General features: G+C 49.1%; 1 long non-coding RNA gene across 1 annotated transcript in view; it reads left to right on the top strand.

The window, feature by feature from the left end:
- LOC111538307 overlaps positions 1–25,862 on the top strand; it is a 46,097-nt gene that overhangs the window by 10,829 nt on the left and 9,406 nt on the right. The window contains exon 2 of the long non-coding RNA XR_003309640.1: positions 16,032–16,295. This is a non-coding gene — a long non-coding RNA (uncharacterized LOC111538307). The remainder of the gene's footprint in view (positions 1–16,031; positions 16,296–25,862) is intronic.

Here is a 25,862-nt window from a genome sequence, read left to right as displayed (position 1 = left end):
GAGACCACGGGGCTCAGGAAACTTCTCCTAAAGATCTCTTGTACCCCTGAAACTTCTGGTTGAAGAATGGGAAGAAGTCTGCAAAAACCAGAGCTGCTGTTGAGCCTGGTACTGGTCAGTTATTAATAAAAAGACCAATAAACATAGGTCCCAGAGGGAGGCAGAGCTGAAACCAGACTCCAGGCACTTGCACATTCCGGTCTGCACCGGCTCTGTCCTCCTCCCAGTGACGCCTGCTCCACTTGTGACTGGGGGACATTTGGGTGGTCCTACCACCTGTTGGAAGTGCTCAAATGCCTGTAACCAAACCAGGTCCTGAACATAGCTTGGGACATGGCACTTCATGTCGGTGCCACCCTTGACTTCATGTTGGTGCCACCTTGACTGTCTGCTAGGGAGGTAACCTTGGCATAGGATTTGAAAGGTGAACATTTCTGAACCCCCCAAAAAGATATGCTATGAATTTCAGACAAAGACAGACCTGAATCCAAAGACTGTGGGCACAAGCTGCCTCCTGTGGCCCTTGGCATTCTCTTCCCACGGGTGGCTAAAAGCTTTCAGGATGACGCATGTCAAGACAGTCTGCACACGGCTGCTGGCTGCTGATACGCACACGGTCCTGCAAGCCAAGGCCCTGCCCTCGGCTCCTACCGCCCCTGCCTGAGAACCAGGACAAACGAGATCCTGTTAAGAAACTGCAGATGGATGATATTTGTCTAAATTGTTGCAGGAAGGCAGGTTACAGCCATTTCCAGACAGGGGATCAGCTAGTTGGTTAGCTTCTATGGTCTAACAGAGGCAACCACTTTAGAGAAAACTTTCAGGGTGGTCCAGAGGTTACGGGCATGGACAGAAGGTCAGAAAGTGTCCACAGGACCTGGGCTTCAAGCCATCAGAGTTTCTTCAGGGGTAGGAGTTAACAGGTAAGACCCTGTCCTCCATCTGCCTCCCAGCAGGGAATGGAAGAGGGTCTTGGGGTGGGCTGAGGAGCAAAGGCAGGGCAGGAGGGATACTCCAGTAGTCCTGGCCACATGCTAAATGTGCATGAATTCCTGACACCTAAAATAGCCCAGGACATGGGACATAGCGCCAGGAAGCTCTTGTTCAACATCTCAGTCATTGGTGGCTTCAGGGCTGAGAATAAGAAACCATCATTTGCAGTTTCTAGAGTCCTAGAGGGGACAAACGTGATTCCAGATTGAGACAAAACTGGGAGAAATGGTAATAAATCTGGTCATTACTGGTTGTCTGAACTTGAGTGTGCTACTTCTTAGTTCTGTGTCTCTGTCTCCTTAGCCGTGAAAAAAGGACAGTGAGCTCTTTTGCAGGATTCCTGTTAAGAATCGGCCATAACACACTGCACAGTCTGCAATCAGCAGAAGTTGGGCCCTGCCTCCCACCAGACGAAGGCCCTGCCTGGCCCCCGATCCCCAAGTCTGAAAATGATGAATCATGTACTCCACTAGGAAATGCAGGCAGCCCCGGCTCTGCCCCGGGTACGTCAGCTGGCTTTAGGCAGAAGTAAATTGCAGGCTTCAGAGGATATTGTGAATTTGCGCATAGCGGAATTCCGGGTATTCTGGGTCGATGGAAGAATTAAGTCCTATCTGTGGGACTTTTGGAATGTGGAAGACGACAAATAATTAAGGCACTTAATTGGGAGAAAAGGCACGTCTCTAGGCCCTAAAGAGGGAAGGGCAGAGAAAAACGGGAATGAACAAGAAACGTGAGGCTCAGAGGACTAAGGTGACTTGCCCCCAAACCCACAGGGAACAGGCAGCTGAGCAGAAACACAGGGCCAGGCCCGCCTGGCACCCAAGCTCCCCTGATCCGCCACAGGCTTGGGGAAGCGCGGGGATTAGCCCCTGTGACTCCAGGCGGAAACCCTGCCACTCCTCACGGAGAGGCAGGGCACTGTGGACATGGTGTATAATGTCCTGGTCTATTTTAGGGCTACTGCTGTGAGCACAGGAATCCAGGCACATGGGCCCAGGGGCTGGGACCACCTGTCAGGTCCTTCCCGGCTGAAGGCGCGGGATGTGTGAACCAAGATTGGAAGAAGTCAACGCCACCTCCGCTCCTCCAATTTTAGATCCACACCTGTCTTACTCCAGGACACAGAGCTATCCTGCTGGGCACTTGACATGTCCTATTTAGGACAGACCCTCACCCATGGCCAGGCCAGCATCCTCTCAATCTATCATTAACTGGTACAGATGGCAAGAGGTAAACGCCGCTGGGTTTTACTTATTAGGCCCGAAGGGACACGGAAAGGTCTTCCATGCTCCCTCTCTGTGTGGGCACACGGCAACGGGCCAGAAGTCAGGGGCTGGGGGCCAGGATGCCCCTAGAGGCCACCCAGCCCGGGAATTTCTGGAGTAGGGGTTTTGAGATCTCAAGGACAGTGAAGTGGAGGCCCACGGCTGCAGCACATACCGGCTTCAGGCCGGCCCTTGGGTTTGCCGCCATCTGTCAGCTGAGCAGCTCGGGAAATCTGGCCCCTAATCTGTAAAATGGGGCCAAGAACCTACCTCGCCAGCCTCTTATGGAGATTAACTGATACCCTGGTGGCGCCATGGCCGGGCCCTGCCTGGGCACATGCCCTGCCTGGGCTGGCCGTGCTGTCCTGACCTGGTCCCGCGGGGTGAAGCCAGGGGGTTTCAGGCCTTGCTGCCACTCCACAGGACGAGGGACATTCAGGAATAGATTTTGCTTAGGGAGCCCGGCCCCACCCTGCCCCTCTCCAGAGCAGGTCTCCTTTTTCTGCCTAAAGAAAAAGAGCAATTGGTAGAAACTTTCATCCTGCAAGGCAGAACCACCCTCCACATCTCTGTCATTCTCCCCACTAGTCTGTGCCCTCAGAGCTGCTGCCTTCTGTGCTGTGCAAAGCCTCTTTTCAGGGACCACGTCTGCCCTGCAGTCTTGACACTTCAGTGTCTTCCTAGTCCTGTCCCATCCCCACACTTGTCGCATCCACCCCACGGCGAATGCCTTCATGATTTACTGGAGTCCTGGCAGTTTTGCTGAGCTGGGGCTCGAGTGCTTGTGACCCTCCAAACCACCTTAGATGCCATGCCTGGACTGTTTCTTGGTTTTCTGGAGAAAGTCAGGGGGCTGTTTTTACAGCCAAACAATGGGAGTCCCCACTCTGGCAGGTTCCATCCTTTTTGTCAGGCTACACAGAATACAGATAATTAAAGCTGGCAGGTCGGGGGCAGGGGGTGCTGGTCAGAGTGGGCACTGCGGAGGTAAGAAGATGTCTCAGCAATGCGGATGCTGAATTCCCATTGCTGATCGGGACAAAGTTGCAGGGAACAGCTATGGGTGTGAGAAGCAACCACCAACACTAGATGGAACAGGTGGACCTGGCTCAGGACACTGGACATTATGGAAAGGTAAAAACATGAGTGAGTCCTGCCACTGCCCCGGCTTACTTCCCTGGGTGAGATGCGAGGCTGTGGCTCAGGGATGGAAAATGCAGGCAGTATACTGCCTGAGGATTTCCTGAGTTCAGGAGACAGAGCTGAGAGTCTCCGGAGACTGAGGCAGCTACTGCTCTCAGGGCAGAGCCCTGAGGAGAAAAAGAGCTGCACGGAGAGAAGCCCTGGGGAACGACGGGGGGTCCCCCTCAAGGATCCAGCAGAGGCCTGATCAGTTCATGCACATGTATTTTTGTAGAAACTCCATCTCCACAAAAATACAAAAATTAGCCAGGCATGGTGGTGGGCGCCTGTAATCCCAGTTACTCAGGAGGCTGAGGCAGGAGAATGGCTTGAACCTGGGAGACGGAGGTTGCAGTGAGCCAAGATCATGTCACTGCAGTCCAGCCTGGGCAACAGAGTGAGACTCTGTGAAAGAAAAGAAAAGAAAAGAAAAGAAAAGAAAAGAAAAGAAAAGAAAAGAAAAGAAAAGGAAGAAAGGAAGGAAGGAAGGAAGGAAGAAAGAAAGAGAGAAAGAAAGAAAGAAACTGTCCAGAAAGATGAGGGGGACCAGTGCCCAGCGTTCAGGTAGGGCGGGGACTAGTGTCCATTTCCACCCAGCAGCCTGGAAATGCTCATCCTCACAGGGCATTGGAGAGGTTTCTCAAGAAGTGAGTGCCTCCATGGGGGAAACAATGAACCCCAGATTAAATGCTGCTTCAGACCTCATGAATGGTAAAAACAAGATCCAAAAGGATCAAACTCTTTCCACGTAAATTAACTGCATCCCAGAACAAAGTTCAAGGACACTTTTAGAAATACATGTATATCCAGCACAAAAGCAGGGTAAAATTCACATCTGCAAATTCACCAGGCATTCCAAGGGGCAAAAAATACACAACCCACAATTAAGAGACTAATGAACTAATCAGAACCAACCCAGAACTTACACAGATGTGAGCATTAGCAGAAAAGGACATTGAAGCAGTTATTAGAACTGTCTCCCTGGCTGGGTGTGGTGGCTCATGCCTGTAATCCCAGCACTTTGGGAGGCTGAGGTGGGTGGATCACCTGAGGTCAGGAGTTCAAGACCAGCTTGGCCAACATGGTGAAACCCCACCTCTATTAAAAATACAAAAAACTGGCCAGATGTGGTGGTGCATGCCTATAATCCCTTCGGAGGCTGAGGCATGAGAATCACTTGAAGCCAGGAGGTGGAGGTTGCAGTGAGCCAAGATTGCACCACTGCACTCCAGCCTGGGAGACAGAGCCAGCTCCGCCTCAAAAAAAAAGAAAGAAAGAAAGAAAAAGAACTGTCTATCATATGTTCAAAAAGTTAAGCAGAGACACAGAAGACATTTCAAAAGAACTGAAATGGACTTCTAGAAATGAAATATGTGAGGTGAAAATTACACAAAACGAGACCATTGGCAGAGTACACACTGCAGAAGAAAAGCTTAGCGAGTTTGAAGATTTACCAACAGAAACTATACAAAATAAAACATGCAGATAGGGAAAACAATCCAAAAAAGTTAAAATGGCATCGAGAGTTCTGGGATGATTTCAAGCAGCCTAATGCAGAGGTAACTCAGGAGCCTGAAACAGGAGAGAGAGCAGCAGGGACAGAAAAAATATTTGAAGGAGTAGTGGCTAAAATTTTTCTAAATTTAATGAAAACGATAAACCCTCAGATCCAAGGAACTCAATGAACCCTAAGCACAAGAACAAGAAAGAAAATGACCAAGGCTCAAAACCAGTAGTAAAGAAAAAAAAAAGTCTTAAATGCAGCCAGAAGAAAAAAGACACGGTATGTACAGGAAACAAAGATAAGGATTAAGGCAGATTTCTTGTTTGAAACAACACAAACAAGAAGATACAGGGGCAACAATCTTTGAAGCACTGAAAGAAAAGAACTGTCGGCCGGGCGCGGTGGCTCAAGCCTGTAATCCCAGCACTTTGGGAGGCCGAGAGGGGCGGATCACGAGGTCAGGAGATCGAGACCATCCTGGCTAACACGGTGAAACCTCGTCTCTACCAAAAAAATACAAAAATCTAGCCGGGCGAGGTGGTGGGCGCCTGTAGTCCCAGCTACTCTGGAGGCTGAGGCAGGAGAATGGCGTGAACCCGGGAGGCGGAGTTTGCAGTGAGCTGAGATCCGGCCACTGCACTCCAGCCCCGGCGATAGAGCGAGACTCCATCTCAAAAAAAAAAAAAAAAAAAAAAAAATAACAGAACTGTCAACCTAGAATTCTAGCCCCAGTGAAAATATCGTGCAGAAACAAAGGTGAAATAAAGCCTTTTAGAGACCATCGAAAGTTGAAAGAGTTTATCACCAACAGATCCGCACCTCAAGAAATGTCAAAGAAATCTGTCAAGCATAAACAAAATGGTATTAGACGGAACTAGAACACCAAACATGGTAACTATACGAGTAAATGTTCACTTTTTTTATTCTTTAAGTTTCTTTAAAAGATAATTGATAGTTCAAACAAATATGTTGACAGTGCATCGTACGGTTTACAATATATAAGTAAAATGTGTAACAGTAGCATAGAGATTGGGAGTGGAGAAATGGAAGGCTCTTATACTGCAGGTGAAACAGTATATGACTTGGAGGTAGACGGTAAATGTTAAAGCAATGACAAAAATAAAGAAACCGAGTTCTCGCTAATAAGCCCACAAAAAGATAAACTGGTATAATAAAAAATAAAAAGTAGTCCCAAGAATGCAGAAAAAGAGGAGAAACAAAACAAAGAGTGGTGGGATAGAAAATAAATAGTAAGGGGGCCGGGCGTGGCGGCTCATGCCTGTAATCCCAGCACTTTGGGAGGCCAAAGTGGGTGGATCATGAAGTCAGCAGTTCAAGACCAGCCTGACCAACATGGTGAAACCCTGTCTCTACTAAAAATACAAAAAACTTAGCTGGGCATAGTGGCAGGCGCCTGTAATCCCAGCAACTTGGGAGGCTGAGGCAGGAGACTCGCTTGAAACCGGAAGGTGGAGGTTGCGGTAAGCTGAGATTGTGCCACTGCACTCTAGCCTGGGCATTAAGAGGAAAATTCTGTCTCAGAATTTTGTTTGTCTCAAACAAAAAAAGAAAAGAAAAAATAGTAAGACAATAGGCTTAAACTTAGCTAAAGTTGAAAATCACATTAAATTGATAAACGCTCCCATTCATAGATAAGCAAGACCCAGTGCTGCCTACAGCAAATGCCCCTCTGGGATAAAGATACAAGTAGGTTAAAAGTAAAAGGATAAGACTGGGCGCAGTGGCTCGTGCCTGTAATTCCAGAATTTTGGGAGCTCAAGGAGGGTGGATCACCTGAGATCAGGAGCTTCAGACCACCCTGACCAACATGCAGAAACCCTGTCTCTACTAAAAATACAAAAATTTTAGTCAGGTGTGGTGGCATGCCCCTGTAATCCCAGCTACTCGGGAGGCTGAGGCAGGAGAATTGCTTGAACCCAAGAGGCAGAGGTTTCAGTGAGCCGAGAACATGCCATTGCACTCCAGCCTGGGCAACAGAGCAAGACTCCATCTCAAAAAAAAAAAAAGTAAAAGCATGGAAAAGATATACCATGATAGTGCACTTCAAAAGAAAGTTGGAGTGGCTATATCAATATTAGACTGGTAGTTTTCAGAGCAAAGAGTATCACCTGTGCTAGAAAAGTTCATTTTGTAATGATAAACAGGTCATTCATCCAGAGGACACAGCAATCCCACATGGCTCTGCTTCTTTTTTTTTTTTTTTGAGATGGAGTCTTGCTCTGCCACCGAGGCTGGAGTCCAGCGGTGCGATCTCAGCTCACTGCAAGCTCCGCCTCCCGGGTTCATGCCATTCTCCTGCCTCAGCCTCCAGAGTAGCTGGGACCACAGGTGCCCGCCACCAGGCTCAGCCAATTTTTTGTATTTTTAGTAGAGACAGGGTTTCACCGGGTTAGCCAGGATGGTCTTGATCTCCTGACCTCATGATACACCCGCCTTGGCCTCCCAAAGTGCTGGGATTACAGGTGTGAGCCACCGTGCCCGGCCCCAGATAGCTCTGTTTCTAATAACAGAGCTGCAAAATACATGAAATAAAGTCTGGGAGAACTGCAAGGAGAAATTGCCAAGTCTGCAATTAGGGTTGGATATTTCAATATCCCTTTTTCAAAACTTGATGGAACAAGGATATAGCACACTTGAATAACACTATCAGCCAACTTGACCTGACTGACATTTATAGAACACTCCTCCCAACAACAGCAGCATACAAATTCCGTTCAAGTGCACATGGAACATTTATAAAGATAGATCATATTCTGCGTCATAAAATAAGTCTCAGTATATTTAAAAGGATACATGTCACACAAAGTATATTCTCTGACCAGAGTGGAATGAAATTAGAAATCAATAACAGACAGATGTCTGGGAAATTCCCAAGCACTTGGGAACTAAATAACACATTTCTAAATAACTCATGAGTCAAAGAGGAATAAAAAGAGAAAGCAGAAAGTATTTTGCACTGAATAAAAGTTAAAATACAACATAGAGGCCAGTCGCGGTGGCTCACGCCTATAATCCCAGCACTTTATGGGAGCCCAAGGCAGGCAGATCACCTGAGGTCAGGAGTTCGGGACCAGCCTGATCAACATGATGAAACCCCATCTCTACTAAAAATACAAAATTAGCCAGGTGTGGTGGTGGGCACCTGTAATCCTAGCTACTCGAGAGGCTGAGGCAGGAGACTTGCTTGAACCTGGGAGGCAGAGGTTACAGTGAGTTGAAATTGTGCCACTACACTCCAGCCCAGGCGACAGAGCAAGGCTCCATCTCAAAACAAAACAATCAAACAAAAAACATAGAATCTGTGGGATGTCTCTTAAGTTGTACAAAGGCAGACATTCTTAAATTCCTTTTAAAAAAACACACTATATGCCGGGTGCAGTGGCTCATACCTGTAATCCTAGTACTTTAGGAGGCCGAGGTGGATGGATCACCTGAGGTTGGGAGTTCGAGACCAGCCTGACCAACAAGGAGAAACTCCATCTCTACTAAAAATACAAAATTAGCTGGGCGTGATGGTGCCTGCCTGTAATCCTAGCTACTCGGGAGGCTGAGGCAGGAGAATTGCTTGAACCTGGGAGGCGTAGGCTGCAGTGAGCTGAGATGGTGCCATTGCACTTCGGCCTGGGCAACAAGAGTGAAACTGTCTCAAAACAAAAACAAAAACAAAACATAGACACACACTATGAAAGCTCATTCAAGTAGACTCAGATCACCTAGGTAGTTGTATGTACATGAAAAAAAATTGTTGTTAGAAACTTTCCACCAGAAGGCCTGGCATGGTGGCTCACGCCTGTAATCCAAACATTTTAGGAGGCCCAGATGGCAGGATCGCTTGAGGCCAGAAGTTCAAGACCAGCCTGGAGAACACAGCAAGACTTCATCTGTATTTAAAAAAAAAAAAAAAAAAATTAGCCTAGCATTGTGGCACATGCCTGTGGTCCCAGCTACTTGGTACGCTGAGGCAGGACAATCACTCGAGCCCAACAGTTTGAAGCTGCAGTGAACTATGATTCTGCCACTATACTCCAGCCTGGGCAACAGGGCAAGAGTCTGTCCCTAAAAATAAAAATTAAAGTAAAAAAGAAACTTTCCCACAGAGAAAATTCCAGGCCCAGATGGCTTTGATAGTAAATTCTACCAAACATTTAAGGAAGAAATAATTCCAATTCTACAAAAACTATTTAGAGGATTCGAGAGGAGGGAATGCATTCTAACTTATTCTAAGAGGCCAGCATTAACCTGGTTTTATGAAAACCAGATAAAGTTATTATGAAAAAAGAAAACTACAGACCACTATCTCTTACTAACATAGACACAAAAATCTTTAGCAAATTTTAACAAATTGAATCAAAAATATGTAAAATGGGCCGGGCGCGGTGGCTCAAGCCTGTAATCCCAGCACTTTGGGAGGCCGAGACGGGCGGATCACGAGGTCAGGAGATCGAGACCATCCTGGCTAACACGGTGAAACCCCGTCTCTACTAAAAATACAAAAAAACTAGCCGGGCGAGGTGGCGGGCGCCTGTAGTCCCAGCTACTCGGGAGGCTGAGGCAGGAGAATGGCGGGAACCCGGGAGGCGGAGCTTGCAGTGAGCTGAGATCCGGCCACTGCACTCTAGCCCGGGCGACAGAGCAAAACTCCGTCTCAAAAAAAAAAAAAAAAAAAAATGTAAAATGAAAAAGATTTATTATCAAATGTGGTATTTTAAGAATACAGAATTGGTTTGACATTTGAAAATCCATCATCGATGTGGCCAGGTGCAGTGACTCACTCCTGTAATCACAGCACTTTGGGAGGCCGAGGTGGAAGGACTGCTTGAGCACAGGAGTTCAAGACCAACGTGGGCAAAATAGTGAGACCCTGTCTCTACTAAAAATAGAAAAAAATTAGCCGGGTGTGGTGGTGCATACCTGTGTTCCCAGCTACTCGGGAGGCTGAGATGGGAGGATTGCTTGAGCCCAGGCAGGAGGCAGAGGTTGCGGTGAGCCGAGATTGTGCCACTGCACTCCAGCCTGAGTGATGGAGTGAGATCTCGTCTCAAAAAAGAAAAAAGAAGAATATCCATCAATGTAATTCACCATGTTAATGCATTAAAAAAGAAAAACCATGTGGTCATCTTAATGGACATAGAAAATGCATTTGATGAAATTCAACATTCATTTCTAAGAAATGCCCTCTCCAACCAGGAATAAAAGAGAACTTCCTCAATGTGCAAAAATCGTATAGCTTGCATCAGACTTAGTGGTGAAAGACTGAATGCTCTCCCTTTGAGAAGAATAACAAGACAAGGATGTCTGCTCTCACCACTTATGTTCAACATTGTTCTGGTGCAATGGCACCAACGAGACAGATGAGAAAACAGGCACAAGAAAAAAAAAGATAAAGAAATAAATGGTGGCTCAAGCCTGTAATCCCATCACTTTGGGAGGCCGAGACGGGAGGATCACGAGGTCAGGAGATCGAGACCATCCTGGCTAACCTGGTGAAACCCCGTCTCTACTAAAAAAATACAAAAAAACCCTAGCCGGGCGAGGTGGCGGGCGCCTGTAGTCCCAGCTACTCAGGAGGCTGAGGCAGGAGAATGGCATAAACCCGGGAGGCGGAGCTTGCAATGGAGCTGAGATCCAGCCACTGTACTCCAGCCTGGGTGACAGAGCGAGACTCCGGCTCAAAAAAAAAAAAAAAAAAAAGAAATAAATAAATGAAAGGCATTCAGTTGAAAAGAAAGCAGTAACACTTTATTTGCAGATGGCATGATCATCTATGTTGGAAATCTCATGGAATCTATTACAACAAAGCTCCTAGAATCAATAAGTGAGTTTAGCAAGATTGCAGGATACAAGATCAATATAAAAAAATCAATTGCATTTCTACATATTAGTAACAAATAATCAGAAATTGAAACAAAAAATGCCAATAATATAAAAATACATGAAATACTTAGGGATAAATCTGATGAGAGATATGAAAGGTCTGTACAAGAAAAACTACAAAACATTGCTGAGAGAAATTAAAGATGTAAATAGAGAGATACACTTTGTTCATGGGCTGGATGACTTAATGTTAGTAAGATGTCATTTCTCCTCAAACTATTCTACAAATCAACACAATTCCAATCAAAATCCCAGCAGGGCTTTTAAAAATAAAAATGGATAAACTCATTCTAAGTTGGTTCTAGAATTCATATGGCAATGCAAAAAGACCCAGAATAGTCAAAGTAGTTCTGAGAAAGAATTTTCATTATTTATTAGGATAATGCCACTCAAAGCAATTCTGAAGAAGAATAAAATTGGTAGGCTGATACAGCCTGATTTCCAGGCTCATTATAAAGCGATGGTAATTTTTTAAAGTGTAGTCTTGGTAAGAAGAGAGACAAACAGATCAATGGGACAAGACAGAGAACACAGCGACAGATCTACACACATAAAGACTCCTAATTTTTGACAAACACGCAAAGGCAAGTAGAAAAGAATGGACAGTATTTTCAACAAATGATACTGAACAATTAGATATTCACATGCAAGAAAAAAAAAAAAAAACAGCCTGGTGTGGTGGCTCATGCCTGCAATCCTAGCACTTCAGGAGGCTGAGGCGGGCAGATCACTTGAGCTCAGGAGTTTGAGACCAGCCTGGGCAAAATGGCAAAAAATACAACAATATTAGCTGGGGGGGTGATGTGTGCCTGTAGTTCCAGCTACTTGCAGGGATGAGGTGGGAAGATCACTTGAGCCCAGGATGTCGAGGCTGCAGTGAGCCGAGATTGTACCACTGCACTCCAGCCTGGGTGTCAGAGGGAAACCCTGACTCAAAAAACAAAACAAAACAACAATAACAAAAAAACCCTAAAACTCCAAATTCATACCATACAACAAATACAAATCTTACCTCAAAATACATTATATACCCAAATGTAAAACCTAAGATGGTAAAACTTCTATATCAACATACAGGAGAAAATCTTTGTGACCCTGGTTTAAGATTTCTTAATGATGGGCCGGGCACGATGGCTCATGCCTATAACCCCAGCACTCTGGGAGGCTGAGGCAGGCGGATCACGAGGTCAGGAGATCGAGACCATCCTGGCTAACACAGTGAAACCCCGTCTCTACTGAAAATACAAAAAATTAGCCAGGCGTGGTGGTGGCCACCTGTAGTCCCAGCTACTCGGGAGGCTGAGGCAGGAGAATGGTGTGAACTCAGGAGGCGGAACTTGCAGTGAACTGAGATTGCACCACTGCACTCCAGCCTGGGTGACAGAGTGAGACTCTGTCTAAAAATAAAATAGAATAAAATAATTCTTAATGATCATACCATAAAATAATAAATTGATAAATATGTCATTAAAATCAAAAGTTCCCTCCCTGCAACACTTTTAAGAGAATGAAAAGATAAGCCATAGACCTTAGAAAATATTTGCAATGTGTGTATTTGAAAAATAACTTTCATCCAGAATATATAGACTCTTAAAGCTTAATAATAAGAAAACTAACAGGCTGGGCACAGTGGCTCACAGCTGGAATCCCAGCATTTTGGGAGACTGAGGTGGGCAGATCACTTGAGTCTAGGAGTTCAAGATCAGCCTGGGCAACATGGCGAAATCCTGTCCCCCAAAAATACAAAAATTAACTGGACATGGTGGTATGCACCTGTAGTCCCAGCTACTTAGGAGGGTGAGGCAGGAAGATCTTTGAGCCTGGGAGGCTGAGGCTGCAGTGAGCCTTTTTTTTTTTTCTGAGACAGTGTCTCACTCTGTCGCTCAGGCTGGAGTGCAGTTGTGTGATCTCCGCTTAAGTGAATCTTGTGCCTCAGCCTCCTGAGTAGCTGAGATTACAGACCTGCATCACCATACTCAGCTAACTTTTGTACTTTACTAGTAGAGTCGGGGTTTTGCCATGTTGGCCAAGCTGGTCTCGAACTCCTGGCCTCGTGTCATCTGCCCACCTTGGCCTCCCAAAGTGCTGGGATTATAGGCATGAGCCACTGTGCCAAGACTTCAGTGAGCCATGATCATGCCACTGAACTCCAGCCTGGGTGACAAAGTGAGACCCTATGTCAAAAATAAAAAAGAATGAAAGGAAGAAAGAAAACAAACACCTCAATTTAAAAAATGGGCAGAAGATTGGAGCATATGCTTCACCAGTGAAGATCCGTGGATGGCAAATAAGTATACAAAAACCAGTTCAGCATCATTATTTTACAGGAAAATGTCAATTAAAACCATGATAAGATCCCATCACACAGCTATTAAACTGACACAGTTTTCAAAGATTGACCCTATGAAGTGTGGGTGAAGACGCGCAGGAACTGAAACTGTAATGTATCACTGAGGGGGTTGTAAAATGGTGCAAACACTTTAGAAAATAATTTGGCAGTTTTTAAAAGAAATGAACGATACATGATAGTCCTTCCACTCCTAAAGATTACCCATGAGACATGAAAGCAGATATCCAAGCAAAGACTGAGACCTGAAGGGTCACCCCAGCTTTATTTGTAATAGCTCCAAACTGGAAACAGCCCGAATGTCCATCAACGGGTAAACAGATCAACAGATGGTGGCATTTTCCAACAAGGGAGTTCTCGGGAAAGGAAAGAATGAACTGCTCATGTAGGCAACAATGTAGATGCGTCTCAAAATAATTAATGTGCGGAGAGAGAAACCAGGCTCAAAAGAGTACATTTTCATAAAACTCCGGAAAATTCCAAGGAGCCTATAGAGACAGCACACACACAGTGCGGCAGGGCGGTCAACTGAGGAAAGGGGGCCAGCTTCTGGGGACGATGATCTGTTCCCTGTCCTGAGCGTGGTGATGGTGTTAATGATTGTATACCTAAGTCAAAATGGACTCCTTAGTGCAGTTTAAATATAAGCAGTTTGTTCTATGCCAAGTCTACCTCCATCAAATTAAAAAATACAGCTACAAACCTTCGTCCTTTTGGTACCGCTGGGATGGAGTTAAACAGGTCTCCAGGTTTCCATTGAGAAAGCAACTTCTGGAGAGTTAGGCTTGGAGGAGCCTTCCTTGCCCTCGGTAATTACATGGTGGGACTGAGAACCTCGGCTTGTCTGCTGCATCGCCCTGCCCTGCTGGAGGGAGAACACAGCTGGCTAAGTGTGGGTTTGCCAGGAGATGGAAGAATGAAGGCTGTGGTCCCCTTCATCCTCTCTGGGGAAATCTTAGTGGGACCCACACGGTGAGCAAGAGAGGACTGAGATGAGGCTGATGGCATGTGTTGTGGGGCATAGAAGTGCCCAGAAATACCAATAGATAACTCTACACACAGTTTCCATCCTCCACCCACGTCACTTTGACATTCATTCGTGCCTGAAAATGCTCTGGAAGGCTCTTACAGAGCCTACCCAAGAGAATCTTATTGGCAGAGAACGTCTCCGTGGAAAAGGGAACCTGTGGGGCGGCTCCGTGGCTGGCTACAGGGCCGAAGGCTATGCCCTGGAGCCACCAACAAATAAGAAAACAGCAGAGTTTGCTAGATCCAGAAGCCCATTCCCCGCCCATCTCCCTCTGGTGTGGACCAGTAAACACCTGTTACTGTCCTGCCCACGGAGGAAGCTACCTTCACTTTTTTTTTTTTTTTTTTTGAGACGGACTCTGGCTCTGCTGCCCAGGCTGGAGTGCAGTGGCCGGATCTCAGCTCACTGCAAGCTCCGCCTCCCGGGTTTACGCCATTCTCCTGCCTCAGCCTTCCCAGTAGCTGGGACTACAGGCGCCCGCCAAATCGCCCGGCTAGTTTTTTTTGTATTTTTTAGTAGAGACGGGGTTTCACCGTGTTAGCCAGGATGGTCTCGATCTCCTGACCTCGTGATCCGCCCGTCTCGGCCTCCCAAAGTGCTGGGATTACAGGCTTGAGCCACCGCGCCCGGCCTACCTTCACTTTTTACTCACAGGATTCTCCGCGGTCCAGCTCTCTGATAGCCAGGACGAAGCACATGAGAAATGAAATTAAAATAACAGAGGCTGGCACAGTGACTCACGCCTGTAATCCCAGCACTTTGACAGGCCAAGGTGGGAGGACGGCTTGAGGGTAGGAGTTTGAGACTAGCCTGGGCAACACGGCAAAACCCCATCTCTATACAAAAGTAACTAAATATATAATTAATTAAAAATAAATAAAATTGCAGCACTATTGTGAGGCCTGAAGGAGAGATGGTTCCGTCCAGAGCTTGTGCCCAGCCTGTGGGGAGGATTGGCAGGGAGGGCCCTGGCCGGGGGGCTGTGGGAAGATGATATCCCAGTTGAGCTGTCTTTCTATGGGTATGAGGACAGCGTGGAGGGCATCCGGGGAAGTGGCTTCCTGGCTCCCTGACTTTTGCTTACTCTGCATCTCCTGTCCTCTTGGTTGGTTGTGCTGACCTAGGACTGGGGAGGCCTCTGGCCCAGGCAGGAAACAAAACGGGACACGTGCCCGTGGACCTGTTTGCAGTGGCCCGCATTGCTAGACCCAAGCTGTCCCCCTGCACAGGGCTTAGGAGGAAGGTGCTTGCTCAGCCATCTCTCGGCTGCCCCTGGGTGCACCCTCCTTCTGAGGCACCCTCCTTTCTCCCTGACACCTCCCTCAGGGACTGCTCCTACCCTGCACAGAGAGAGCCCCAACAAGCGTTCCCTCTGTTACCTTCTCCTTCCGGTCTTGAGGACACTGGCCAGCCCTATCTGTGGGCCACACCACTGGGTGGTGACAGGCATTGTGTTCCAGCGTCCACCACCTGCTTCCCATGCCCTCCCTGACCCCTGGGTGCTGGCCCTGGCATGGCTGCCAACCTTCCCTTGGGGACCCAAGGAAAGCTGTGGGGCCGAGCTTGGCCCTGCGCTCTGCAGGTCTCCCTGATAAACGGCTTCCTGGTCCTCCTTGGAAGGCAGGGGCCGCCAGGCACGCCCCTGGGCCTGACGGGGAGGCTGTCTTGCTTGCGTCCGTGGACCATCTACCCACGGTGGAGCCCTAGGGATGAGGAGGGACATGAAGTTGGGTGGTGAAGGGGAGACCCCGTGGGAGGTGAGAAGCACGCCCAGGGAGGAAGGTGAATGAAGTCTCATTTTTTTTTTTCCAGGCCTCTTCCAGTCCATGCCACGTGACCCACAAGAAAGAACAGAGCTGGGACGCAGGTCCCCGGGACTGGCATCTTCGTGCTGCATCACACAGCGGCCTTTCAGCACCTCCTCTGTTCAAGGGAAGCCAACAAACCTGCTCCCTGGACTTTGTGGGACAGAGGCCGCCACTCTGGGGAACATTCCATCCAGTTCTGGACCCAGGAGGGCTCATCATGTATTCATCTCAGCCCTTTGCATTTGAAAAGAGAAGGTTTTCAGGCCAGGTGAGCTTGCATTCAAAGGAAAGTGCATCTCTCAAAGTCAGCAAAGGCTCCCAATCCTTTTTGGAGTTCAGCTTTTACTCCATGCTGTCTGTAATCTACCTTCTCCACAGAGCTGGTCAGGGAGGGATGGCTTCACAAGACACAAAGGTGAATCTGCCCGCATCCTCCCTGGTCTTCCCCTCAGGCCACAAGGACACCCCTAGGCCTGTTAGAGCTGGGGGTACCTTAAAACCGAGCATGTCTCCCAGCCCTCCAGGGGTGACATTGAGCTCTATGGAGAATCCTTCTCCTCCAGGACGGTCTTCTGAAATACCAGGAACCCAGCCGCCTGGGACAGGGCTGCCCCAGGGAAGCAGAATGGGGAGAGAGTTTAGACAGGGGCTCGGAAACCACACTTCTCACAGTCACACACCATCGCATTCTTTGGTTTTTATTTTGTGTTTCCTCTTTTCTTCTTGTCTCTCTCTTTCTTTTTTTTTTTTTTAACAGGAAACAAGAATTATTCCTGTAATTGTCTTAAAGGTTAAAATATTATGACAGTTCCCTGATTGGGCTGTTGGGAGAATTACACGCGATGGGGCTCCAGGGAACGTCAGTGTGGCTTTGGGGACCGTTGAGGCTGTGTACGAAAAAGGACGGCACTTCTGCCACCAGGACCCTTTCCCTCAGTCGTCCACAGGGAGCTGTTGGGCCCCTCAGTTTGTCACTCATGAAATCCTGGCTCCTGGCATCTTCCACGTGTCAGAATCCCTTACCAAATCCTTCAGGGAGACCCTGCCTGCATCCTAATGGCACACTTAAGTCTCTGAGTTGAATTTTCAGTCATCAAGAAGTTTCCGGGGCAAGTTCTAGAATATTTAAGTGCTCTGGATCTGCCAAGCCCCTGCCCCCAAACTCCTTTCTCCAGCAAGGGCTTGTGGTCCCTGAGCCCGCAACCTCCACGTCAAATGTTGAGAAGCTCCTCGCAGCTGCCCTCCCCAGCCCTGTCTCCACGGTTCTGTGATGGGGGATTTTGCGTCCCAAAAGTTGCCTTTTCAGCAGCACACAGAGGACTGGGACTGTCACAGGACTGGGATCTAAGCTTAGCGCTGACAGTGGAAGAAGTCAAGTGACTTCACTTCTTTTCTTTTCTTTTTTGAGACTGAGTCTCGCTTTGTCACCCAGGCTGGAGGGCAGTGGCGCAATCTCGGTTGACTGCAACCTTCGCCTCCCAGGTTCAAGTGATTCTCCCGCTTCAGCCTCCGAAGTAGCTGGGATCACAGGCATGTGCCACCACATGCCTATTTTTTGTATTTTAGTAGAGACAGGGTTTCACCATGTTGGCCAGGCTGGTCTCAAACTCCTGACCTCAGGTGATCCTCCTGCCTCGGCCTCCCAAAGTGCTGGGATTACAGGTGTGAGCCACCATGCCAGAGCCACCGTACCCGGCAGCTTTTCTAGTTAGTCACCTATAATATTGGAGAATAAAAAAAATACATCTCCAGGGACTCATGTGAGGATGCAGCGAAATAAATGTCAGGTCAATTCCCCCTGAGATCTCAGCGAATTAAAGAGCTGGCAACGATCTGGCAACCTGGGGGTCCCTGAAGAGCAATCCTCACAGTAGAGTTGGGTGGATGCCTCCCCAGCCCCCAGGAGACAGTGTTGAGCCGGCCCAGCTCCCAGCCTGAGCTACGCAATCCTCTGAGCTCCTCTCCCAGCCTGGGGCAGGGGTGGTGCTGGCTTAGCAGGAAGTGAATGGAAACAAACTGCCCTGGGGGTGGTGGTCTTTGGTGTGAGGAGTGGCTCCTGGCTGTTGCTTTAAGGAGAGAAGCACTGGCTGGGAGTGCTGGCTCATGCCTGTAATCCCAGCACTTCGGGAGGCTGAGGCGGGTGGATCACCTGGAGGTCAGGAGTTCAAGACCAGCCTGACCAACATGGCGGAACCCCCATTTCTACAAAAATTAGGCTGAGCGCGGTGGCTCACGCTTGTAATCCCAGCACTTCAGGAGGCCGAGGCAGGTGGATCACCTGAGGTCAGGAGTTTAAGACCAGCCTGGCTAAATGGTGAAACCCCGTCTCTACCAAAAAATACAAGAATTAGCTGGGCATGATGACAGGCACTTGTAATCCCAGCTACTTGGGGGGCTGAGGCAAAAGAATCGCTCAAACCGGGGAGGAGGAGGCAGCAGTGAGCTGAGATGGCACCACTGCACTCCAGCCTGAGCGACAGAGTGAGACTCTGTCTCAAAAATAAAATAATAATAATAATAATAAAAGAAGAGAAGATCGGCTGCGGTGGTTCATGCCTGTAATCCCATCACTTTGTGAGGCTGAGGGGGGCGAATCACTTGAAGTTGGGCGTTTGAGACTAGCCTGACCAACATGGAGAAACCCCATCTCTACTAAAAATACAAAATTAGCTGAGCGTGGTGGTGCATGCCTATAATCCCAGCTACTCGGGAGGCTGAGACAGGAGAATCACTTGAACCCGGGAGGCGGAGGTTGCGGTGAGTCGAGATCGTGCCATTGCACTCCAGCCTGGGCAACAAGAGCAAAACTTCGTCTCAGAAAAAAAAAAAAAGATGAAGAGAAACAAGCAGAATTCATTTTCCACCCCTCTAACCTGGTCGTGCTAGCTAGAAAACGTCCCAAGGTGGTGGGGTTGAGAAGGTAGGTGATCACGACGGGAGGCCTGCCCAGCCCCAACCCCTTCTTAAGTGCAACCCTGGGGACTGTGGAGTCAGACTTTAGGGTCACCCTAAGGCTGCTGAGATAGAGGGCAGAGACCCAACCTGCAGTGTTGCGGTTTGCCCTGTAACATGCTGTGGAGTGCTGGGCTCACTCGGCCCACCGGTCACTGGCATGCTTGCTTCTCGCCACTATTCATGGTGTTGTGGTCTCCTGGTTCCCATGCCTGGCAGGGCTTTGGTACTCAGTGATCTCGAGTGGCCATGTGCCTTGACTCTCTGCATCTGTTGACTGCAGGAGGGTACCCGTGCCACTTATAGTGCTGGCATCAACATCCTAGGAGCTACATTGTGTTTCATTCATTTGCTTACTGGCTGGGAATGGGGATTGGGATTGCTGGCAAACTTTGCCCACACTTAGGGAAACATTCCTCCACGACCCCAGAGATCTTTGCCCTTCAGGCCCTGGGCAAGAACAAGATAAATATGCTTAGTACTTGCTCCCACTTTGAACTTGGCAAATTTCAATCTCGAACCACCCTTGAGAGCCTGTCTGGAGATATTCGGCTCCTTTAAGAAGGGAAGCCCCACAGGGTTGGAGAAGATCAACAGCCCAAGGAATTACCTTCTGCTCTCCTGCTGCCTCGCAAATAGCTCTGTCAGCTGGGGGCCTGAGCACTGGAACTGGCAAAGCGCCCCTATGGAATGAGAATGGACTCCTCCCCTGGGGAAGAGTACACTCCTCTTTTGTGTTTTTGGCCCTAGGGACTGTAGAATCGAGTTCCGCATTTGTGATGTAATTTGACATTTGCAGGGCCCCTTAAGACCTCCAACAGCGCTGAGCCCAGGAGCAGGATTGGGCTACTGGCTACTAGGTGACTAGGAAGTGAGGATTTCATGCCCCAGATCCTAAATAGGGGATCACAAAGTTTTCAGGTCGGTGAGAGGCTATTTTCCTCCTACCATGATTCACCAGTGGCGCGTGGTTCGCCAGTGGCGCGTGGTTCGCCAGTGGTCCGCGGTCCGGAACACTGTAACCGTGTGGGTACAATGACATTTCCTGGGTTCTTCTTTTCTCCCTGCTCCACTGCTGCCAGACTGTGTTTTGCTGCTGCCTTTTTTTTTTCCCAGATGGGGGTCTTATAATGTTGCTGAGGCTGGCCTTGAACTCCTGGCCTCATGGGATCCTTCTGTGTCAGCCTTTCGAGTAGCTGGGATCACAGGTGCGAGCCACCATGTCTGGCTCAGACTGTGGTTTGTGCCCTCAGTTCACCATGAATTTTCAGGCGTTCATTCATCTCTGACCCTTGGAGTGGTGTGTGGCTGTTCCCCTGATCTAGGGGACTGGTGTCACCAGAAAGGGTTTGCTCTGTGCATCTCCTACCTGGAATGAGAGGACTAGAACAGCAACAACAACCCTTCCCTGGGATGACCTTGGTAAATTTCAGCAGCTCTTTAAAGCCTGCAGGGGATGTTCCTTTAAGAAGAGGAATGCTAAAAAGCCCACCGAATTTCAGAGGAGGAGTCCCACTCCTCTTACTGTTTTGCAAATGTCTTTATCTTCCTGAAGCCTGCGCTTTGGGGCTCGCAAAGCGCTCTCCTGGCCCCCTCCGCTCTGACGGAGACTTGCTGTCCTGCTCTCTTCTTTTCATCTCTGGGGACCAAGGAATTGAGTTTTGGGGTATTTGAGGAGATTTGGCATCTGCAGCTTCATGCCAAGATGCTAACTACTCCTTGGACAAGAGAGCACATAGTCCTACCACTGAACCGGGTTCCCGGTAGCCCGCGGTTCGCCATTTGCCCGCGGTTCACTGATACACTTTAATTTGCTACAAAGGATCTGAGCTGCCCTGACCCGCTAGGCTTCCTGGCCCTTCTTTGCCACAGGCAGTTCTCTGCACTGTCGTTCACTGTGGTTCACCACACTTCACCCTGGTTTGCAACTTAATGCGTCTCTGAGATTCCCACAGGTTATCATTGCTGGGTATCTGTGTGAAATAATGCCTACCACTAATCCCCGGGTAACTTTTTGCACCCTTTCGAGTATTTGCTGAAATTCTGCAGTAGGAATTGCCCCAGACCTTCATCCTGGCTTAGGGAAACCGTTCTGAGGGTCCCAAAGACCCAGTTCTCTTGTCAATAGCCCACCCGTGACCCCAGTTCTTTTCCTTGATGGTTTTTGCAACCCTGACCTGCTCAGTGAGCGAGAGGTGCCAGCCAGTCTGCTGTTCTGTAAAACTGGAGAACGGAAGACCCATTTCCTAGCATTGTTGTACTGAATAAATGGAATGAATTTCATGATATAGTTACTGAAAACACTACGAATTGTATAAGCGTTTTGGTACCCATTCCCCTTTAGAACTACAAAGTCCCTGATCTGCAGCTGGGGCTTGGGCGACCACACTACACTAGCTTTTCTTCATGTGTTGGGCGGAGAGGCAAACCAGGTGAACTTTGCCCGGGTAGCTCCTTAATGTCTTGTGTCCACTCTGAGGCCATCTCGTGTGGGATGAGGCAGGATAGGAAAAGCAACAACCATCTTCCTTGCCACCCCAAGATGAATTCTGTAAATTCTGTTCCTTACAGCCTGCCTAGGGACACCCTGTTTTGTTTTGTTTTCTTCAGATGGAGTCTCTGTCGCCCAGGCTGGAATGCAGTGGCCGGATCTCAGCTCACTACAAGCTCCACCTCCTGGGTTCATGCCATTCTCCTGCCTCAGCCTCCTGAGTAGCTGGGACTACAGGCACCCGCCACCATACCCGGCTAATTTTTAGTAGAGATGGGGTTTCACCATGTTAGCCAGGATGGTCTCAATCTCCTGACCTCGTGATTCACCCACATTAGCCTCCCAAAGTGCTGGGATTACAGGCGTGAGCCACTGCGCCTGGCCTGGACACCCTGTTTTTTAAGAAGAGTAAGATAGGGTAGAGTTTAAAAGACTAAATTTAAAAAAAAAAGAAAGAAAAGAAGGAAAAAATCAAATTGAACACTCTTGAACATCAGGGATGGGGCTACCCCCACCTGGCGCTGCTTGTTATGCAAATAACTGTCACCCGAGGAGGCCGGCAAATGCACCTGGCAGCTGGCTTGATCTTCCCTGAGAATGAAACCTGTTTTAGGTTTGGGTCTGAGTTATTTGGGATCTGAGAATTTTGGGGTCTCTGAGATTTGACACCTTTAGCTTCACCCCAAGACTGCTAGCTGCTCTGCTTCCCCAAGTAGAGGGTGGGCGCCCCATCTTGCGAACTGGGTCATTGTTTACCAGTTCAGCCTGGTCAATCCCAGGCTGGAATTGCTAAGAGTTTGTGGATCTGTGAGAAATGACTTCGCTCATTGGGCTGGGGCTTGCCTGTTACCCGTGGCTTGCCAGTTGCCCATGGCTCACCACTTGCCCACGGCTTGCCAGTTAGTTGCCCGCGGCTTGCCGATTGCCCGCGGCTTGCCAGTTGCCCGTGGCTCACCACCTGCCCGTGGCTCACAGTTGCCCGAGGTTCACAGTTGCCCGCGGCTTGCTAATTGCCGGTGATTTGCCAATTGTGAGTGGTTCGCCAGTTGCCCGCGGTCTGCTGAACCCGTAATCCCGTGGTACTGTAACTGGTCACAGTGGACTTGCTTTCTAGGCTTCCTGGCTCTCTTTTGCTGAAATGCAGTTCTCAGCAGTGCAGTTTGCTGTGATTCACCACAATTCGCCATGGTTTGTGATTTCATGGGTCTTGGTGATTCTCAGACCACAGGTTATCTACGGTCCTCAGGCAACTTCCTGCTTGCCCGTTTGGAGGAAAGCTGCTGCCAAATTGCTCCAGGCTTGTGTCCTGCACCTCCCCCATCTGAAACTCTACATTTCAAGAGAAATGGAATCTTGATGCTTAGGCAACCCTCCCCCAAAGCTCCTGGTTACAGTGAATTAGCCAGAACTCAAGGAATCCCTGCTGGAGGCCAATGGTGGGGGATGGTGGAGTCAGAAGTGGGAAGCGCGGCACCTCCCAGTCCCAGGTCCGCTTCTGCTCTCTCTGAGCTGTTTGAGCAGAGGTGGTGAAGACTGGGGGTCCTATCATTGAGGCCTAGGTGGGTGTGGTACTTCTGCAGGCGCAACCCTGAGCTATCATGAACTGCAGCCCCAGCCTCATTTTCATTCCAACACACAGGAGCACGCCGTGGCCACACGCACACTCACGTGTATAATGCACATGCACACTTCTGTCTGGAGCAGCTCCATCGCCATGAGATAGATCTTGATTGTTTCCTGGATCAAAAGGTGCAGGGGCTCAAGGCCTGTGTTGTCTGAGGAGGAGAATGAGTTATTCTTGTTTCCCGCTGTTGGACAGAGCTGTGGATTTTGCTTTTCCAAAAGGGAGAGCAGCAAGGCTGTCAGGAGACAGAAGAGGCTGGGAAGACCTGAGCTCACTGGGCAGAGGGCCCCTTGGTTCTGTGGCCCCTGAAGCGACTGTCTCAGTGGGATGAGGTTTTTGGGAAAGTGGTGTCTATCTCAGGGAAGAAGTCGTAGCTTGAAGAACTCTCCTCTGCTCTTGACTTGCCCTACCTTCCCTGGGCTCTTTGTCATCTTGTTTGTGTCAATAAGGGTGGATCTTGTCTTTTGTTTGAAGGAAGAAAAGGAAGTATCTGAGTGGTTAGCCCTGAGGGAGTCTTTTCCTTTTGACCTTTAACATTTGATCTGTTGCCAGCGATGGCAGGAGGGAGATGACTCTACAGGACCTGGCATGGCAGGGCCCTAGTGCTGGACCTACTTGTCCTCTCAATGTCTCAAGTCGGTCACTTCCTTTGGGGCAGGGGAAGGAGGAGAATGACCTGGATGGTCAGAGATTGGCACTATCTCAGTGCTCCCATAGAGAGCTGGGGCAAGTCTCTGGTCCTCTGTGAACCTCCCTTGAGGCATCTGTAAAAGTGGAGGACGGAAGCTCTGTTGGGCAGGATTTGGGGATAAAAATAATAAATTTTAAGAGGAGTCCCGAACTAGTAGCATGGGGAGCCCTAAAGAGCCCTGATGTCCACTGGATGGAGAGCTGGCCCTTCCCAGGCCCCAGGAGGCAACACCGACTGCTGAGCTCCAAGCCTATCGTGGGCTCTCCCACACAGCCTGGGATGAGGAGTGGAATCTGCTCAGCCCAGGCCGTGGATGGAAGCAAACTCCCCTAAGGAAGGTGGAATTCGTCTCCCTGGCCATTCCCAGTTGGAGTTGATTTGTTCCTTTAAGAAGGGGAAGGATTCTCGAGCACTGGAGTTTTCAGTTCCCTTCCCAGTCTTGCGAGTTTGCAGATGACTCTGCTTTGGGGGAGGGCTGAGACTGAAGGCCTGTCCATCTCCATCCTCTGACTCTGAGACTGGAGACTGGGCTTTAGGACCTCTGGGTCTTGAGGAGGCTTGGCACCTGCAGAATCCACTCCAGCACTGCCTGAAGCCTCTCGAGCACTTCTTGCCAGCCACATGTACCCTTTGAGCAAATGAAAAGGGGACTTGGGGATGCACAGATGTGTGACTGGGCTGCTTGGTAGCTTTGCAAATAGGATCGAAGAATGCTTTAGGTTCCCTATCAGTGATTTCAAGCCAGCGGTGGACTGCGGCCGGTGCACCGGGGCCTGCCAGTCTGCTCTGCTGTGGCTCAGCAGAATTCACTGTTGCTGCCCCATGGCCCTGAGGTCCCGTGGTTGGTGATGCACAGGCACCCGGTGGCCCTCACTGTGGCCCTCACTGTGGGGCTGATGTTGATGATCTTTGGGCTGTGATTTGCGGTGTCCCACCATGATTCCTGTGGCAGCGGGTCCGGAAAATGGCATGCTCCTCCTGGGTGTTTGCTGAAGAGTTTGAATGGAAGCTGCCACAAGCCTTTCTCCCGAGTTAGGGAAACTGAGAGGCCCCAAGACCCAGCTCCTCTGTGGAGAGTCAAGTCGAACTGTGATTTCTGCATTGAGCCGTGTACACCAGAGAGCAGCTAGGGTACCGTGACGCCCCTTTCCTGAGCCAAGTGTGTATATGTGTGTGTGTTGGGGCGGTGGCGGGGGCGGTGCTTATGAGCCTTCTCACAACTGAAGGGAGAATGCTAACTTTCCGATGGGGAGACTGTGCGCAGATGACACCCCAGCTTCCTTTGGGGTTCTCTGTTATCTGTGTGGCCAAGAACTTGGTTCAACTGAGTTCACTGGACCTGAAGTTTCCAATGTCCCTGCCCTCCCAGCGGGCAAAGGGAATGGAAGGATTGTGAATCCAATTCAGCAGGGAGATGCTTCTTGGCACAGATGCCAGGCCTGCTTCTTGCTGGGTAGATCTGTGCCTCAGTTTCCTCATCTGTAAAGCAGGCATGGTCAAGTACCTACCTCTTGGGTGAAGATTAAATGAGCTATTAATAAGTATAAAAAGCTCTTCAAACCCTGCCTGGTGCATACTAAGTGCATGCTAAGTGCTGTGCTCCGTTTGCAGACTGATAACGCCGTGCTGGATGTCCTTGTCACTCTGCGTCTCTTTGCGCTGTGCAAGTATTTCTGTAGGAACAATTTCTAGGAGTGAATGGCTGGGCTGAGACTCATGTGCATTGAAATGCTGGGTACATATTGCCAGAATGCCAACTGAGAAGTCACACCTAGTTAGACTGCAGACATAGTGTAAAGTTGATGAGAGAAGCTTCGTGGGATGGCGTGGCCTTCTAATGGTATCTTAAGGAACTAACAGAAGTTCCGCCGGAATATTTTGATATGGTCTCTCCCAATTCAGCCACTCCTCGGACCAGGTGGCTCCTGAGCCACCCCGGGGCTGTAGGATGGGCGTGAGAGGTGCTAGGGAGTCACAAAACTGAAGTTGCCTGAGCTGGGGGCCTAAAGCAAACACAGCCTCCGCACACAGTCTTGCTGGGGGGATTTGAGTCTTGGTGTAGAGTGGGAGGGATGGG

Source organism: Piliocolobus tephrosceles, chromosome 6 (assembly GCF_002776525.5).
Source record: "Piliocolobus tephrosceles isolate RC106 chromosome 6, ASM277652v3, whole genome shotgun sequence".
NCBI lineage: Eukaryota > Metazoa > Chordata > Mammalia > Primates > Cercopithecidae > Piliocolobus > Piliocolobus tephrosceles.
The sequence above is the reverse complement of the archived record's forward strand: the minus strand, read 5'-3'. Positions and strand labels throughout refer to the sequence as shown.